General features: G+C 45.2%; 1 protein-coding gene and 1 long non-coding RNA gene across 2 annotated transcripts in view; one reads left to right on the top strand and one right to left on the bottom strand.

Annotated features, from left to right (window-relative positions):
* The window catches only part of si:dkey-191g9.7 (uncharacterized), a 13370-nt gene extending 8047 nt beyond the window's left edge, over nt 1-5323 (bottom strand). Inside the window, exon 1 of the mRNA XM_063191267.1 lies at nt 5044-5323. The gene's annotated coding sequence lies outside the window, so the exon portion shown is untranslated. The remainder of the gene's footprint in view (nt 1-5043) is intronic.
* A 974-nt stretch (nt 5324-6297) lies between these two features.
* LOC134441833 (uncharacterized) overlaps nt 6298-16595 on the top strand; it is a 93265-nt gene continuing 82967 nt past the window's right edge. Inside the window, exon 1 of the long non-coding RNA XR_010033212.1 lies at nt 6298-6353. This is a non-coding gene — a long non-coding RNA (uncharacterized LOC134441833). The remainder of the gene's footprint in view (nt 6354-16595) is intronic.

Raw genomic sequence — 16595 nt, 5'->3', positions numbered from 1 at the left:
GCCTGTGTGTGTGTGCACTCGTGTGTGTGTGTGTGTGTGTGTGTGTGTGTGTGTGTGTGTGTGTGTGTGTGTGTGTGTGTGTGTGTGTGTGTGTGTGTGTGTGTGTGTGTGTGTGTGTGTGTGTGTGTGTGTGCATGCATGCTTGTGTGTCAGTACCAGCTGGGATTTCGTTGCCCCAGAATATTTAAGAAGTAAAGAGACACCACATCAGCCACCACCTCAGCAAAAGACACATGCCTTAAGGCGAACACACACACACACACACACACACACACACACACACACACACACACACACACACACACACACACACACACACACACACACACACACACACACACACACACACACAGTCTTAAAATCAGCTCAGAGAGGCAATTTCTTTGTGTGCCCTGTACTGACCTGTAAAAAGTCCATATATTTGCATACAAGTAGATGCAAATCTGTACATGCGTATACCAGCTGTAATACATGTGGACATGTTCATGTGTTTCGTCAGGGTAATCCTCTGACCCTCATTATAGGACCAGCAAACTCAAAACCACACACATTGCCAAAAACAAAGCTTAATGCAATGGCAAACCAGTCCATTCGCGGGCATCATTTTTAAAAGTTGCTGTTTAAAATAGCCGATGTTGCATACGTTTTTCCAGAAAATCGCTGTGAAAGTCATGGCGCTTTTTATATTTTTGTTGCAATTTTGTTGCAGTGGTAGTGAAAGTTCCACCAAGTTGCGATTGCCTTTTTGTAATGAAACTTTGAATATTGACTTATTACTGACAATAATCGCCTACTGTAAAGACAGTTCGACACTATGTGACATACACTGTTGTAGCCTAACGGTAGGGACACATAGGAGGCGAAGCAAGGCGAAGCGAAGAGAGGCGAAATCCAACCGTCATCAGGTCGTTGCGGCGAATCAATTGGAATTGAACCGTTATGTTGTTGATTTGATTTGGCCGTGACAGGCGAATTCGCTCCTCATTTGCATAACATTAAACTTTCTTTAATAATTTCGCTTCGCTTCGCTCCTGTTCGCTTGCGGTCGCTTGCCATCGCTTGCCTTCGCCTCGCCATCGTTTGCCTTCGCCTCTCTCATAGGAATGAATGGCAAAGTTCGCAAATTCGCGTGTATGTGTCCCTACCGTAATGCAATGGAGTAGCATTAATCCATAAAAAGCACAACAGCCTAAATACAACAAGAAATACATAGCCAAAAGCACTAGCAACAACAGTGCAATGGCAATGGCACAAACATAGTCTGACGCAATGACAAAAACAAAATCATCGTCCAACGCAATGAAACAACAAATTCTCCATAATGCCGTCAGCCGTTGACCTGGTATCAGGTCATGGTTTTTTGTGTCCTTCCCCTGGCAGCACACGTGTCAGGACAACCAGTGGTGTAGTCTACTTTTTTATGGTGGGTATACTGTATATTTGAGCATTTTTTGAAGTGGGTATACTGTATATATTTGTGCCATTCATATCAATGGATCATTCAATTTTAAGTGGGTATACTGAAATCCCTGAAATTTAGAAGTGGGTATACTCCGTATACCCGCGTTCTACGTAGACTACACCACTGAGGACAACATATTACAGATGAGCAGCAGCATGCATGGCCACCACCACGGTCCTCTGTAATCATGGATCATGGGCAACACTGAGAACAGATAGCCCTGCATCACCACTGGCCCTGATGGCAGTCCAATAATAATGGGCAGCAGTGAGTGAGAGTAGAGGGAAACAGAGGGATGCAGAGTAGAATAAGAAGAGTAGGAGGAGACGAACAGAGGGATATAGAGTAGAATAAGAAGAGGAGAGGGAAACAGAGGGATGCAGAGTAGAATAAGAAGAGGAGAGGGAAACAGAGGGATGCAGAGTAGAATAAGAAGAGTAGAGGGGAATAGAGGACTGTAGAGTAGACGGAGGAGACGAACAGAGGGATATAGAGTAGGAGAAGAAGAGGAGAGGGGAACAGGGGAATGAAGAATAAGAATAGGGCAGTCATGGGTGAACGGTAGGGCGTCAGAATTGCATCCCAGAGGTTGCCGGTTCGACTCCCGACCCGCCAGGTTGGTGGGGGGAGTAATCAACCAGTGCTCTCCCCCATCCTCCTCCATGACTGAGGTACCCTGAGCATGGTACCGTCCCACCGCACTGCTCCCCATGGGGCGCCACTGAGGGCTGCCCCCTTGCACGGGTGAGGCATAAATGCAATTTCGTTGTGTGCAGTGTGCAGTGTTCACTTGTGTGCTGTGGAGTGCTATGTCACAATGACAATGGGAGTTGGAGTTTCCCAATGGGCTTTCACTTTCACTTTATGTGGCCTGCTCTGTGCTCACTCTTTCTTGGGACAGCTAAAGGATGGAGAGAGATGGGAAAAGATGGGAGCAGTAGAGGATGAGAGAGAGAGAGAGAGAGAGAGAAAGATGTGAAATGGAGTGATGGAAAAAGACGAGAGTAATAAGAAGACGGACTGTATAATGGTGAAATGAAGTGAGATTGATGGGAATGAAGAAGGACAGAGATGAAATGGAAAGAGAATTAATAGAGAAAGGGAGAGAGAGAGAGAGAGAGAGAGAGAGAGAGAGAGAGAGAGGTGATAATGCTTAAGTGACTGTATTACCAAACAAATGCAGAGGGACAGAGAGATGGAGATGGAGGGACATAGAAAGATGGGTAGCTATAGAGACAGAGAAAGACAGACAGAGATGACGGTAATGTTTCAGTTACTGCACAACCAAATGAGAAGCGATTAAGAGAGCGAGGGACAAAGAGAGGGATAGAGAAAAGGGTGGGGAAAGAAAGGATGAGAGAGAGAGAGAGTGAAATGACGGCAGTGTTTCAGTGACAGCCTGACCAGGTGGAGAGTGAGTGCGTGGTCTGACTCATTCAAGGCCTGCCTGCCTTGTTCCCTCTCCCGTATGAAGCTAAAAATACACCGCACCGCAAAATACACACACATATACCCCCTCCCCTCCACACATACACACCTTACCACCACTTAGCTACCAGAAGCATCACCATGAGTCGCACGCGCGCACACACATTCTCTCTCTCTCTCTCTCTCTCTCTCTCTCTCTCTCTCTCTCTCTCTCTCTCTCTCTCTCTCTCTCTCTCTCTCTCTCTCTCTCTCTCTCTCTCTCTCTCTCTCAGCCACCAGAAGTACCACCAATAGTTGCTCAACACACCTCCCATCCCCTCCCATCCCTCTCATGACAACATAACATCACCACACCCAAACAACCCCCTTCCCACCAATCAGTCCACACACACACACCCCTATTCCACACACACGCGCGCGCACACACACACACACACACACACGCACACGCACACACACACACACCACCTCAGCATAACACACACGCACACACACACACACACACACACACACACACACACACACACACACACCACACACACACACACACACACACGCACACGCACACACACACACACCACCTCAGCATAACACACACGCACACACACACACACACACCTCAGCAACATCAGTTTCTCCTCACCACACACATGAAACCACACACTACCATCAACATCAATGCCCCCCAAACCACCACAACACACCCATTACTCACCATCACTACCATCAGGCACCGCATCCAGCCCCAGCCTGTCCACAATCACCACAGTACACCACCACCAACAATATCAGCCCTCGCCAACAGCCCAAACACTAGTGCCCTCCACACAAACCATTTCTACCCATCTGCCCAGCCGTAGCCTTAGTGCAAACCCCTTACCCCTTAACCCAGGGGTGTCAAACTCAAATTGACTGAGGGCCAAAATCAAAATCTGGAAAGAAGTCGCGGGCCGAACTCAACAATTATTTTTAAAAATGGACTAAAATTGTGCAAGCATGCACTTCATACTCATAGTTAAATTTCACATATACTCTCCATATACCCACCATATTTGTCTGTTTAAAATATGTCTGCACATTCTGTGATACAGCAAATTTCATGTTCAAGTTGTGTTACGGTGTACATTAATGGTGTATGTGGGCCAACTGTAATACACATTTGAAATGATCTCGCGGGCCAAATAAAATGGCTCCGTGGGCCAAATTTGGCCCCCGGGCCTGAGTTTGACATCCCTGCCTTAACCCCTCATCGCCACGCATCAACACCAACAATATCAGCCTCCCTCAACCACGCACATCACAACAACACACATGCACAGCTCAGCCCAACCCCTCCCTTCTCTTCATGTGACTTTTGATTTCATCACATGCTATACTTGTAGCCCTATAACCAGGGCCGCTGACAGCTTTTGCTGGGCCCGGGACAAAGTCATCTGAAAGGGCCCTCTACCCAATACATACAATGTAAATGGGACCCAATTCTGGGCCCCCTATCTCCCTGGGCCCGGGACAACATACGCCTTTGTCCCCCCTTGTCGGCGGGCCTGCCTATAACGCATGCCGTTCCACGAATGGAACACTGTAATAGTCATTGAAAAGTTAACTACCATTGTACTACACTATGGTAAAACGCAGGGCCTTTACTATGACTTGGTCATTGCCTTTCTGGTAACAGTAAATGTATGACGCTGTGTCTTAACAGGTTTAAGTATTTCTATACAAATGACAAATAAAAATCTGTGCATCCATCCCTTGTATGCTTCGCCACCACTCATTTGTAGCTGCACAACCAGTAGCATCAGTCAGTCCTCCAAGACCACAACAATCACACCCATCGCCACCCCACCCCACCCCCAACTCAATACATTCAGCTCTGTACGTCCTCCCCCACCCTCTCTCTGCTTTTTGGAAGACTGAGTGATTGGGTGATAGACATCTGGTCCGGCTGCTGCTACATGTATGTATGTATGTATGTATGTAAGCCCTGTTTAGACAAAGGTCTGTGTGTGTGTGTGTGTGTGTGTGTGTGTGTGTGTGTGTGTGTGTGTGTGTGTGTGCGTGTGCGCGTGTCTGTCCTTTCTGTGCGTGCGTGCGTGCGTGCGTGTGTGTGTGTGGTTAGTTAGTTAGTTAAGATGGCAAAAAGTTCACCTTACCTTCAAAAGAAAAGCAAAAACAGGAGCAAACGTGTCTTTCTTCCGTTGCTTCTTTCCTTTCCCCTCTCCCCTCTCTGCCTTCTTCTGTGTTAGCGCTCCTCTGTCCACGCCACGCCGGTGTCTCTCCTCCTCACCTTGCCACTGCTGGTTAGCGTCAGAGTTCAGTCATGTCCCCAGAGCGATCTGAGCAGAGCAGAGCAGAGCAACCGGTAACCGGACCTTGAAGACAGACGGCAGAGTGAAAGAGAGAGAGAGAGTGAGAAAGAGAGAGACCCGTCGGTTTTACTCCCTCCTGTACATCCACAGGTGACCTCCCCCCTCTCTCTCTCTCTCTCTTCCTCTCCTCCTGCTCCCTCTCTTTTTTTTCTTTCTCGATCTCTCTTGCAGTTGATTTCTGTACCCCTCTCCCTATGTCTTCAGCACACGCACACACACATGTTCATACACACATATAGGCGTGCTGCACACACGCTCTCTTGCTCTCTCACACACACTCTCTCTCTTTCACACACACAGCCAGTCATTCGTCTCATAAGCCCCACCCACTCCTCCTCGAGTCTCCTCCTTACACTCCACCACACCTCCCCCTCTTCCTCTCCTCCCTCTCTCCTCTGCCTCTCATCCTCCTCCTCTTCTCCTGGCAGTGAAAGGAAAAAGATGGAGGAGGAATAGTCAGGATAATCTCTCTCTCTCTCTCTCGCTCTCTCTCTCTCTTCTCTCCTTTCATCTGATTAGAAATGGGAGAAGCCCCCACGTAAGCCCCCACGTCCACATTGTGTGTCTTCAAACCCTCATCAGTGAGAGAGAGAGGGGGGGAGAGAGGGAGGTGTATCATCTGTTTGTATGTGTATCAGGGAGAGACTTTCATGATCTGCTAAGATGCATGTACATGCAATGTGTGTGTGTGTGTGTGCGCGTGCGTGCGTGCATGCCTGCGTGTGCGGCGTGCCTGTGTGTGTGTGTGAAATATAGGTGAGTGAGGGGTTAGGAGTGTGGTGCTGGTGAGTGTGTTTGTGTATGTGGGTGTGTGTGGGTGTGGGGTGGGGGGTTACATATATAATGAGGGTGTTGATGTGGTAGAGGAAGAGGAGAGATGCCGTGGTAAGCAGCCATGTAGAGCAGTGTTTCCCAACCTTTTTTGTCTCATGTACCCCCCAAGCCTTTTCGTTGTGCCACGAGTACCCCTAGTCATGTTTTACATCGCTTTTTCTATCCCAGTGTGACTATGCCCCATGCATTTCTTAAAATTACATTTTTCCAAGTACCCCCTTCAGTGTGCTCGCGTACCCCTAGTGGTACACGTACCCCTGGTTGGGAAACACTGATGTAGAGTATTGCTCATTACCGCTGATTGCCTTACACACCTGGATGGAGATGGAGGCAGGATGGGGAGATCGAGCATGAATGAGGACTGAGAGAGGAACAGAAGGAAGACTCTCAGCCAAGATGGCCGCCCCCTTACAGCATCGCGACACAGCCGCTACTCTCTCTCTCTCTCTCCCTCTTTATCTCTTCACCAGTCTCTTTTCATCCTTCTCTATATCTCTCTGCCTCCGTCTCTCTGTCTGTCTGCCTCTGTCTCTCTGTCTGTCTGACTCTCTCTCTCTCTCTCTCTCTCTCTCTCTCTCTCTCTCTCTCTCTCTCTCTCTGTTTCACACATGTGCACTCTCTCTTTTTCTCACACATGCATACATACACACCCTATGCTTACACACCCTACCCTACCTTACCCCTTCCTGCCAAATCTTTTCTTCTGTTTCATTCTTTCTCTGTCTCAATATTTTTCTTCTTCAGACATGTACACAAGACCACATTTGCTTCACTCTCTCTCTGTCTCCCTTCTTCTCTCTGTCGTCCTCGGCCATCTCTGTCTCTCTGTCTCTGTCTCTCTGTCTCTGTCTCTCTCTCCCTCTCTCTCTCTCTCTCTCTCTCACCTATTCCCTGTCCACCGCTCTGCTGATTTCAGTCTTGTTGCCGCTAGCCATCGCTCTCTACCAGTTGCTATGGCAACAGCTTTGCTCAATGGGAGCTCAGCAGAATGTTCATTTTTTTCATGGTTCTCCGTAGCGACAGACAGGAAACGCATCAGCAGCGTACAGCCCTATTCATGCTTGTCGACTAATGAGAGTAAATCTGGTTATACGGCACGCCACGCAGGTCCTGTGTTTACACACTTCTCTTGGAGGAGATACAGTCTATAGGGAAGACCCATGTGTGTTCTATAGAGAAAACCCATGTGTATTTTTAAACAGCCTCAACCGGATATGGTAAACACACATACACATATGCACACATACATGCACAATCGCACGCGTACGCACACAAACAACACACACACACACACACACACACACACACACACACACACACACACACACACACACACACACACACACACACACACACACACACACAGATTCATACTGTTAACACACACACACACACACACACACACACACACACACACACACACACACACACACACACAGATTCATGCTGTTAACACACATACACACGCACACACACACACACCCACACACCATGGAGCATGTTGTTACTTTATGGCTCCTCTGACTTTATAGACATGCAGTGCCTTATTAGGCTTTTAATCCGTTACCAGTTTAGCCAGACTGAGAAACAAGAATATTAAAAAACGTTGCATTAGAATGCACATAAACTTACATAATGCAATCGATAGCTTTAGTATCAACTCAGCTGTTGTTTGCTTCGGTGCTACGCTAAGTCTTCAGTATGATTTGTCCTTTTAAGCATTTCTCCATAACAATATACATGCACAATATTTGAAGAATATCCAGAAATAATGTGTTTGCGTTGTTTTTGCTGTTACATTTTTTGTTTTGTTGCTTTGCATTTGGTTAGGACTCATTCTGGACATGGACAGGACCCTGTTGTTGTTAGTTATGCAATCAAATCGAACAGAGTCATGGAAATCGTATTTACGTAAGTAAATAGCTTTTCTTAGAAAAGAGCTGTTTGTGTGAGAGGAGAATGTGTTATGGCCTCTGACTGCAGTTCGTATAGGAGCCTGGCTCGTTGTTTTGGTGTATAGTCTGTTGGGGACAGGGGGAAAGGCCCATGGGGCATTGAGCGAGTTCAAGACCCATGACATTGATGCATTGCACTCTATGTCTGGTACCACAGTGTCAATATGTTGGGGGGAGGTGTTTGTGTGTGTGTGCGTGCGTGTGTGTGTGTGTGTGTGTGTGTGTGTGTGTGTGTGTGTGTGTGTGTGTGTGTGTGTGTGTGTGTGTGTGTGTGTGTGTGTGTGTGTGTGTGTGTGTGTGTGTGAATGTTTACATGTTTGTTTTGTGAGGTGACGTCCCTAAGTGTGATTGTTTACGTGTGTGTGTGTGTGTGTGTGTGTGTGTGTGTGTGTGTGTGTGTGTGTGTGTGTGTGTGTGTGTGTGTGTGTGTGTGTGTGTGTGTGTGTGTGTGTGTGTTTGTATGTAAACGTATGCATGTGTATATGTGTATGCCTATGTGTTTACAAAGTATGTGCGCGCGTGCATCCATGCCTGTGTGGTACGTGTGTGGGATTAGCCTCTCCCTTAGACTAGCGTTTGCACTAAGACAGCTGAACATCTGGAGAGGAGCAGAACCGTTGCAGATGTGAGCGGATTAAAGTGCAGCCCTGACAGTAAAGCCTCAGTGTTAAGACTGAGGCAGAGAGAGTAGAGAGAGAGAGAGGTTCCATTGGCCCATTGTTTCCGGGTTCTATTATTGGGGGGGAAATCCCCCTTTAGGCAGACCTAGGCAGACCTGGGGACTGTTCTATTCAATGCTAGGAGCATTATGACACGCCCTTTAGGCAGACCGGAACCTGGTCATGTTAGGTGCCCATAGAAACCTACTATGTTGGCATATCTCTATACTTAAAGAATCTCTGACTGAGGGATCCACACAGAGCTAAGGGATCTTTTACGCAGCCCAAACACAAAGGCACCTGGCCTCTTGTACAAAGCCTTGCAGACGGAGAGGGGTGTGCCGTGTCGATGACCCGGGATCGGTGGCTGTCAATGACACTGCGTGTAAATCTGTACGGCATATAGGCCACTTGTCCAGCCAATCAGATGTAATAATTCAGCTATTAAAAACGGGACAATATGATTTTCATCTTTCATATGAAAAATGAATGAATCGATGGGAAATTGTTTGTGACCCCTCTGTACTGTATTTGTACTGTGTGTCTCTCTGCCTCTATTGGTATAGCCAACTATGTCTGTGTCCCTCTGTCTGTGTATTAAATGTCTGTGGCTCTCTGTCGTGTAACCAGAGGTGATAACAAAGATTCTCTATTCTAATTAATGCATTTAAACCGTCTCTGGTGATAAGAATAATGAAAAATTGTATTTACATATTGGCTAAGTATCTTTATTTGGTTTTAATCCTACTCAAGTAAACGTAAAGGTATTTAGATTAGATTAGATTAGATTAGATTAGATTGCCTTTATTGTCCCCAAGGGGAAATTTGTTTCCACCACCATCGAACAAGTTTACAGCCATCATGATAAGGTGAATTTCATTTCATTCTTCTCTATCAATCTAGTTTACTTAGTACTCAGGGCGTAGCTTTCTGTGCCCATGGGCCTGCCAATGGGATGGACCCGTTCAAACTTTGATGGAAAGACTCAACTAATGGTACATCATAACAACACTGCTATAACATCACCCAGAGCCTTAAATAAGACATTAAGACATGTGCATGCTATATAATAAAGTTATGACATAGGGTCTGTGCAAAGGGGTTAATTGCAGTAATTTAAAGGGACACTCCACCCATTTTGCATTAGGCTTTCCATTGATAGACACCCAGTCATACTTTTGAATGGTCTTTCAAAAATCTCTCAATTCCCCCTGAGATAGGAGAAATCCGCATTCATCTCTTAACACTTCCTATGTCAATGATGTAAAAATGGTCATTTTGCATCATCGACATAGGAAGTGTAAGAGAGGTGGATTTCTGTTGAGACTACAAGCCTTTTTCCCACCTTTTCAACCCCGCCCATAGGGGGTTGGACCTAATGCTCTAACAGACCTATCACAGATCAGTGTCCCAGTGCTTTTGAAATCACTTGCATTGAGGCTCCAGTAAGCAGTGTTGCCAGATTGGGCTGTTTCCCACCCAATTGGGCTGCTTGGGATGGCCGTCTGCGGGTAAAAATGGCATTTTACAGGAAAACTCGCCCAATCTTTCCCATCGACATCAATAGAATTGGGCGGGATTTAGTGCTTCCAGGCGGATTTTGAGCATTTTTTGGGCTGGAAATCATCAGCCTCATCTGGCAACACTGCCAGTAAGTCACTGGCATAGCTGGAAAGGAGAAGCTGGAGCACACTGCAGCTTAGTTTTCAAGACTTTATTTTGTGCACACACCCGACCAACGTTTCGGTGTTGCTACACCTTCTTCAGAGTCAAATGATAGCAAGAGAGAGACACACATTTCAGGACTTGACATTCACAGGTGATCCCACTTGGTTTGGCTAAATTGGTCTCATCTCATTGCAGGTAATTGACCCCACCCCCCAACACCAGGACAAGATTGCAGACAATTAGACAGAGAGGCTTTGTGGAAAGGCATTTTGGATTCATACTCTAAATTCAGTGGTCTTCTAATAATTGTAGCTGTGGTTTTATTGACAATGTTCTTTGTGTATTGTTTTTTTCACTTTTTTATTTTGTTTTGGGAAGTTGGCAAGCTGTCTAATTGTCTACAATCTTTTCCTGGTGTTGGGGGGTGGGGTCAATTACCTGCAATGAGATCAGACCAATTTAGCCAAACCAAGTAGGATCACCTGTGAATGTCAAGTCTTGAAATTTGTGTCTCTCTCTTGCTATCATTTGACTCTGAAGAAGGTGTAGCAACACAGAAACGTTGGTCGCGTGTGTGCACAAAATAAAGTCTTGAAAACTAAGCTGCAGTGTGCTCCAGCTTCTCCTTTCCAGTGATGTCTGTCCCACTGTGATGCACCTGCAAGCAGGGTTGCCAGATGAGGCTGATGATTTCCAGCCCAAAAAATGCTCAAAACCAGCCTAGACTAGTCTCTTGGCCCAGCGGTAGCGTACTGTGTCTCCCATTGCCGAACCGTTGTAGTTGTCGAGGTCGCACGTTCAATCCCCGAGGGGGGTGAACAGGTGCAAGATGACCTCCGTCACACCATTTTTACCCGCACACGACCATCCTAAGCAGTCCAATTGGGCAGGAAACAGCCCAATCTAGCAACACTGCCTGCAAGCTGAGGGAGGGATGATGCATAGAGTCCCAAATAACTGGGTGTGGCCTGTGGAACTTGAGCATTGCAGTGCATTATGGGGATTGTTGTCACAAATCCACAAGCACTAAAAAGTCATTTTCTGCCTTTTCTTGGCCAAGAAGGCACCAAATTAGAAATGTATGTTACTATTCTACTATACATATGACCCACTTTCAGTAACATATTCATGTCTCCACCGGTGGAATGCCCCTTTAAGTAAATGTAATTAGTTTGGTTTAGTTTCTAGCGCTGTGTGAAACTCTCGGTCTTTGCCTATGAGCAGCTAAGATGGTTTTTGTGTTATCAGATGGTGCCATCTTTGCCTCAAGACAAACAGCACTACTCCAGGATATTCAAATCAGCCCCTATAACCATCCGTGCAGGTGGGTGTGGGTGCATCTCTCTCTCTCTCTCTCTCTCTCTCTCTCTCTCTCTCTCTCTCTCTCTCTCTCTCTCTCTCTCTCTCTCTCTCTCTCTCTGTTTGTGTATATGTGTGCGTGCGTGTGTGTGTGTGCGTGCATACCAGTAAAGAAAAAAAAGTATGCACTTTTGTGAAACTCAAAACACAAGCGCCCACACACCCACCCACACACATATACACGCACTCAACACACACACACACACACACACACACACACACACACACACACACACACACACACACACACACACACACACACACACACACACACACACACACACACACACACACACACACACGGGAGGCCATCTCTTAAAAAGTTATGCTGATATGATGACAGATAAGCTGGCAGAAACCATCTGTTTGTCTGTGCCAATAAACATTGCCCTTTAACTTGAGACTCTGGCCTCAATCAACCCTATTCTCTCAAGGAGACGCAGTACACCAAGACCTGGATGAATGAGTCACATTCATTCATTCATTCATTCATTCATTCGTTCATTCATTCATTCATAGCCTCATAATGGCTACGGTTACATGATGTTTTTAAATCCGATTTAATAAATGAGATTTAAGTAGATCGGATGAAGAGTTATTTTGCGACTTGTATACATGGCACTTTCACTTAAATGCGATTAAACGTCTGGGGAAAATAAAGCATTGCGATTGGACTGAGGACGCACTTGCTGAGTGAGCCAAATACGGTGTGGGGCGTGGTCGCCAAACCTCTGGGGAACTCTTTTCACTACTGGGACAGAAGCTAATCTTCAGCCCGAAAATGAATTCCCTCAGTGGACTCAAGGCTGGAGAAATCCCCTTTGGGTCTGGTTCTTTCAAATGCTAGTTAGCACCCACCTAGCTTAGAAAAACGAACTGGTGAAAGGGTGATGTGGAGTAACTTTGTTGTGCTTCATTACTTCATGGGGCACTTTTACATCAATATATGGAAGCCACAACATTTATAGCCGCGTAGGGACTTTAAATTAAGCAAAACTTTCATGTGAAAATCAACAGGAGGTGCCGCCATTTTTTTCTCACTGGCAAAGAGCTCGGGCTCTCGGCGCCATCGTGTGGTCAACGAGCATGCGTGGAACGACTGGATTTATTGTAATTCTGAATAAAAGATTACATGACAGAGGAACGTGTTTAATCGGATTTAAAAGAGGAATAAACCACCCACTTTAATCGGACTTAAGTTTAAATCGGAATAAACTTAAATCCTGTTCGGTAAGTGTTTACATGATATTTTTAGAGTGGAATTAAGTTTTAATCAGATTTAAAGTGAGTTAAATCGGACTTAAGTGTCTCATGTAAACGCATAGAATGTGCTTAATAACACCTAGGCCCGGATTAACGAACAGGCTAGATATGGCTGCAGCTTAGTGCCCCCTAACTGCCAGGTGCCCCCCAATAGGCCAAAGTAATTTAAGAAAGCAGAATTGTCATAATACACTGTATTGCATAAATCTTTAATGGATTGTCAAATATGATTAATGCCTCATACTAATTGTCAAATGTCCCCAAATATCCTCTATTCTTGGGTGAGAATGCTGAAACTGTCAAAGTAGTTTTGTTGCAGAATGTCCGTTCCATGGGGGCCTACAGTGACCTGTACACAGTAAAAAAAAGAACTGTTGTTTTTACGGTAAACTGCTGGCAGCAGTGGTTGCCAAAGTCTACCCTTAAATAAATAACGGTTTATTTCCTTTTTACATTTTACGGTAAAATTATGGCAGCAGTGGTTGCCAAAGCCTACCGTTAAATAAATAACGGTATTATTTTTTTACATTTTACGGTAAAATTATGGCAGCAGTGGTTGGATGGATTATATTCAGGTGAGTTCAATTATAGAGTTACAATCAGACAACTGATTGGACTGATTATACTCAGGTGAGTCCAATTATAGAGTTGCAATCACAGACAACTGATTGGACAGATTCTACTCACGGGAGTCCGATAAACATCAACCTAATTAGATACCTAAATAAATGCCCAATTGCCAGATTGTCTAGTGCAGGGAGGTGGACCAGTCTAGTATCACCAATGAAGGGTATATAAATGCATTCTTTATTTAAAAAAAGGCCTGAAAATAACCTTAAAGGCCAACTTCCGATAAAACACAGTTTTACTCACTCCGTTTGAAGATCGGACGGTCATCCCAAGTTAAACTCACTTGCAAGGCTCTCATAGCGGTGCGTCACCTCGCCTGGCTGTGTTTCCCGGTGTTTCCCAATTTACATTAATAATGCAGAGAAACGAGCGAATCACGAAAGCCTTTCTGTGTTTCGTCACGTCGAAAGAAGGCGTTGCCCACAAAGGTTTATGTCGACCCATTTTTCTAAAAACATGTCGAGTAATTTTTTTCTGCTTGTTTTCAATACAAGCAACGTCTGGTGGCCCGAAATCTAGTTTAGCTTAGCTATCAACTGGTTGCTACTCTCAGGTACACACACAGCTCAAAGCCTCATCCATACAGCAAGCCCACTCTGGTTGCTCCGTGCCTGCAGCTCCCCTAGGGGTCGCTGTCGAAAGAGCACAGCCCTGAATGGAGCATGCACGCCTCCGTTGGCGCCCCTATAGTGCAGTACCACCCGGAGAAGTGGCGACTCTGTTTCCCATTACATTCTATCCAAGAACAGGAGGACTGAGCCAATCAGAGACGCATTTCCACGAGAGCAGGAAGAGTGAGCCAATCAGAGACGCTTTTCCACGAGAAACACGGAACACCCTCTCGTTTCTCCACAAGCCACATTGCTGGCTTGCAAAAACGGCTTGAAACAAAGCAACCAGAACGTTTTTTAAAACGGGACCAACGCGTAACACATTCAATAACAATGGGGAACACAGCAATATTAATCAAATGACGTTGAGAGGCCATCTTTAAGGAAAATGAAGGCCAAAGCTAGCAGGGCAAGCAAGCTAACAAACAAGCTAGTTAGCAAGCCATGCAGCCACCCTTACAACGTGACCTGCTAGCCGGGCCGGCCAGGCCAGGCCAGGCCAGGCCAGGCCAGCCGGCCGGCCGGCCGGCCTTACAGCCAGCCAGCCACCTAGCTAGCTAGCAACCAGTGAGCAGTACAATGCAACAGTCCCTGTTTAAATACATGTTCAAGTGAACCATGTGACCCGAGTGATGAAGCATTTGGCAGGTGCAGGCAGTTAATCATTGCATGACAGCCCTTAGCACTCAGGTGAGGTCAGGAATTGATTGACAGATTGATTTGGATGGGTTAGAATGACAGTTTCAAATAGACTGGGCTACTTCTAAGAGACTGAATCAAGGGATTACTGTCCCAGGTAGACTTTTTCAGATTACTGTGAAGATACAGATACACTGTGTAGTGTTGCTGCAACTCTTGATGTTTAGATTTTGGCTGAACACCAGTCTAACTCTGATCAATATAACTCTGACAAATTTGCTGTGCACATATGTGTACACCAGTGAAAAATAAAGTCATGTACCGTTTCTTGACTACTTCATCTTCACTTAACGGTATTTTCCAATATTTTCTTTTCAGTGAACAGTTCAGTATTTTCTACATATTGACACCAGTGAAAAATAAAGTTATGTACCGTTTCTTGACTAGTTCATCTCACTTAGCGGTATTTTCCAATATTTTACAGAGAACAGTCCAGTATTTTCTACATATGACACTTGTCAAAAATAAAGTTATGTAGCGCTTTTTGACTCAATAGTAGCTTGCCGTATTTAGTACAGAGATAAACTGTTTTACATTTTACGGTCACTGACTGTTGCAATTTGACAGTTTTTTGCCGTAATTTCAACGGGCATTTTTTACAGTGTAGTTTAGGGGCCCCTGGCCATCTTAATCCGGCCCTGGTTACACCAGTGGAACATTGTACTATGACTTAGTCATTGTGTGCAAAATGTACACCTAGGAGCGTTGTTTAATTCACAATTCAGTGAATGGTCCAACAAAAAAAATCGTACATGTATAAGTGTAACAAACAGCAAACAAACAAAGTTAAAAAAAAACAGACACATGATACCGACATGTTTACTACCTAATGCACCATGCAGGGAACAAACCAAAGAAACTCACACCGTATATCATGCACTACGAGAGAGATTGAGTTAACATTTCGGACACAGGCAGACAATCCCTACAAGGCCATAAGAGATTTCAAGGCAACTGCCATGAAACAGGAAGTGAGCATTGATGGATATGAGGCTACTACACAGTAAATTCTGCAGTGCTCATTTAACACGTAGAGAGTTGATTTGACATCATTTGGACTTAAATGAACTCTTTATGTGTTGAATTAACACTGCAACATTTACTGTGTAGGAAGGCGTAGTACATTATGAGTTCCAGGTATGAACACACACACATACACACACACACACGCACGCACACAGGGTGCGATTTGTAGGGGGGGATGAGGGGGATTGTGCCCTCTTCTGGTTTTGATATTGCCACTTTTTACGCATAATTCAATATTATTGAGTTCAATTATTATTGAGTTCAATATTATTCAATTGATATTGCTTAAAAAACAGAAACGTATCCCCCCTTCTGGTTTTCCGACAAATCGCACCCTGCACGCACACACGCAAGCACGCACACACGCTCGCACGCACGCACGCACACACACAGGTATGAAGAACAAGGTTGGTATGACTGAAAAACTGATTATTACGTTGCAGGATTCTTCTCACACTTTTTTGAATGGTCTTATCTTTTGTTTTAGACACACATGCACACACACACACATACACATTACAATCTTTGTGAGGATCTTCCATTGGCTCCAATTTATTTTACTAGCAAGCTCGATATGACTGAAACTGATGGTGTATTATGTGGAATGAACATGTACAGGTTTTTTCTATACT

Source organism: Engraulis encrasicolus, chromosome 24 (assembly GCF_034702125.1).
Source record: "Engraulis encrasicolus isolate BLACKSEA-1 chromosome 24, IST_EnEncr_1.0, whole genome shotgun sequence".
In the NCBI taxonomy this organism is placed as follows: Eukaryota; Metazoa; Chordata; class Actinopteri; order Clupeiformes; family Engraulidae; genus Engraulis; species Engraulis encrasicolus.
Note: the sequence above shows the minus strand (reverse complement) of the source record. Positions and strands in the feature narration are given on the sequence as shown.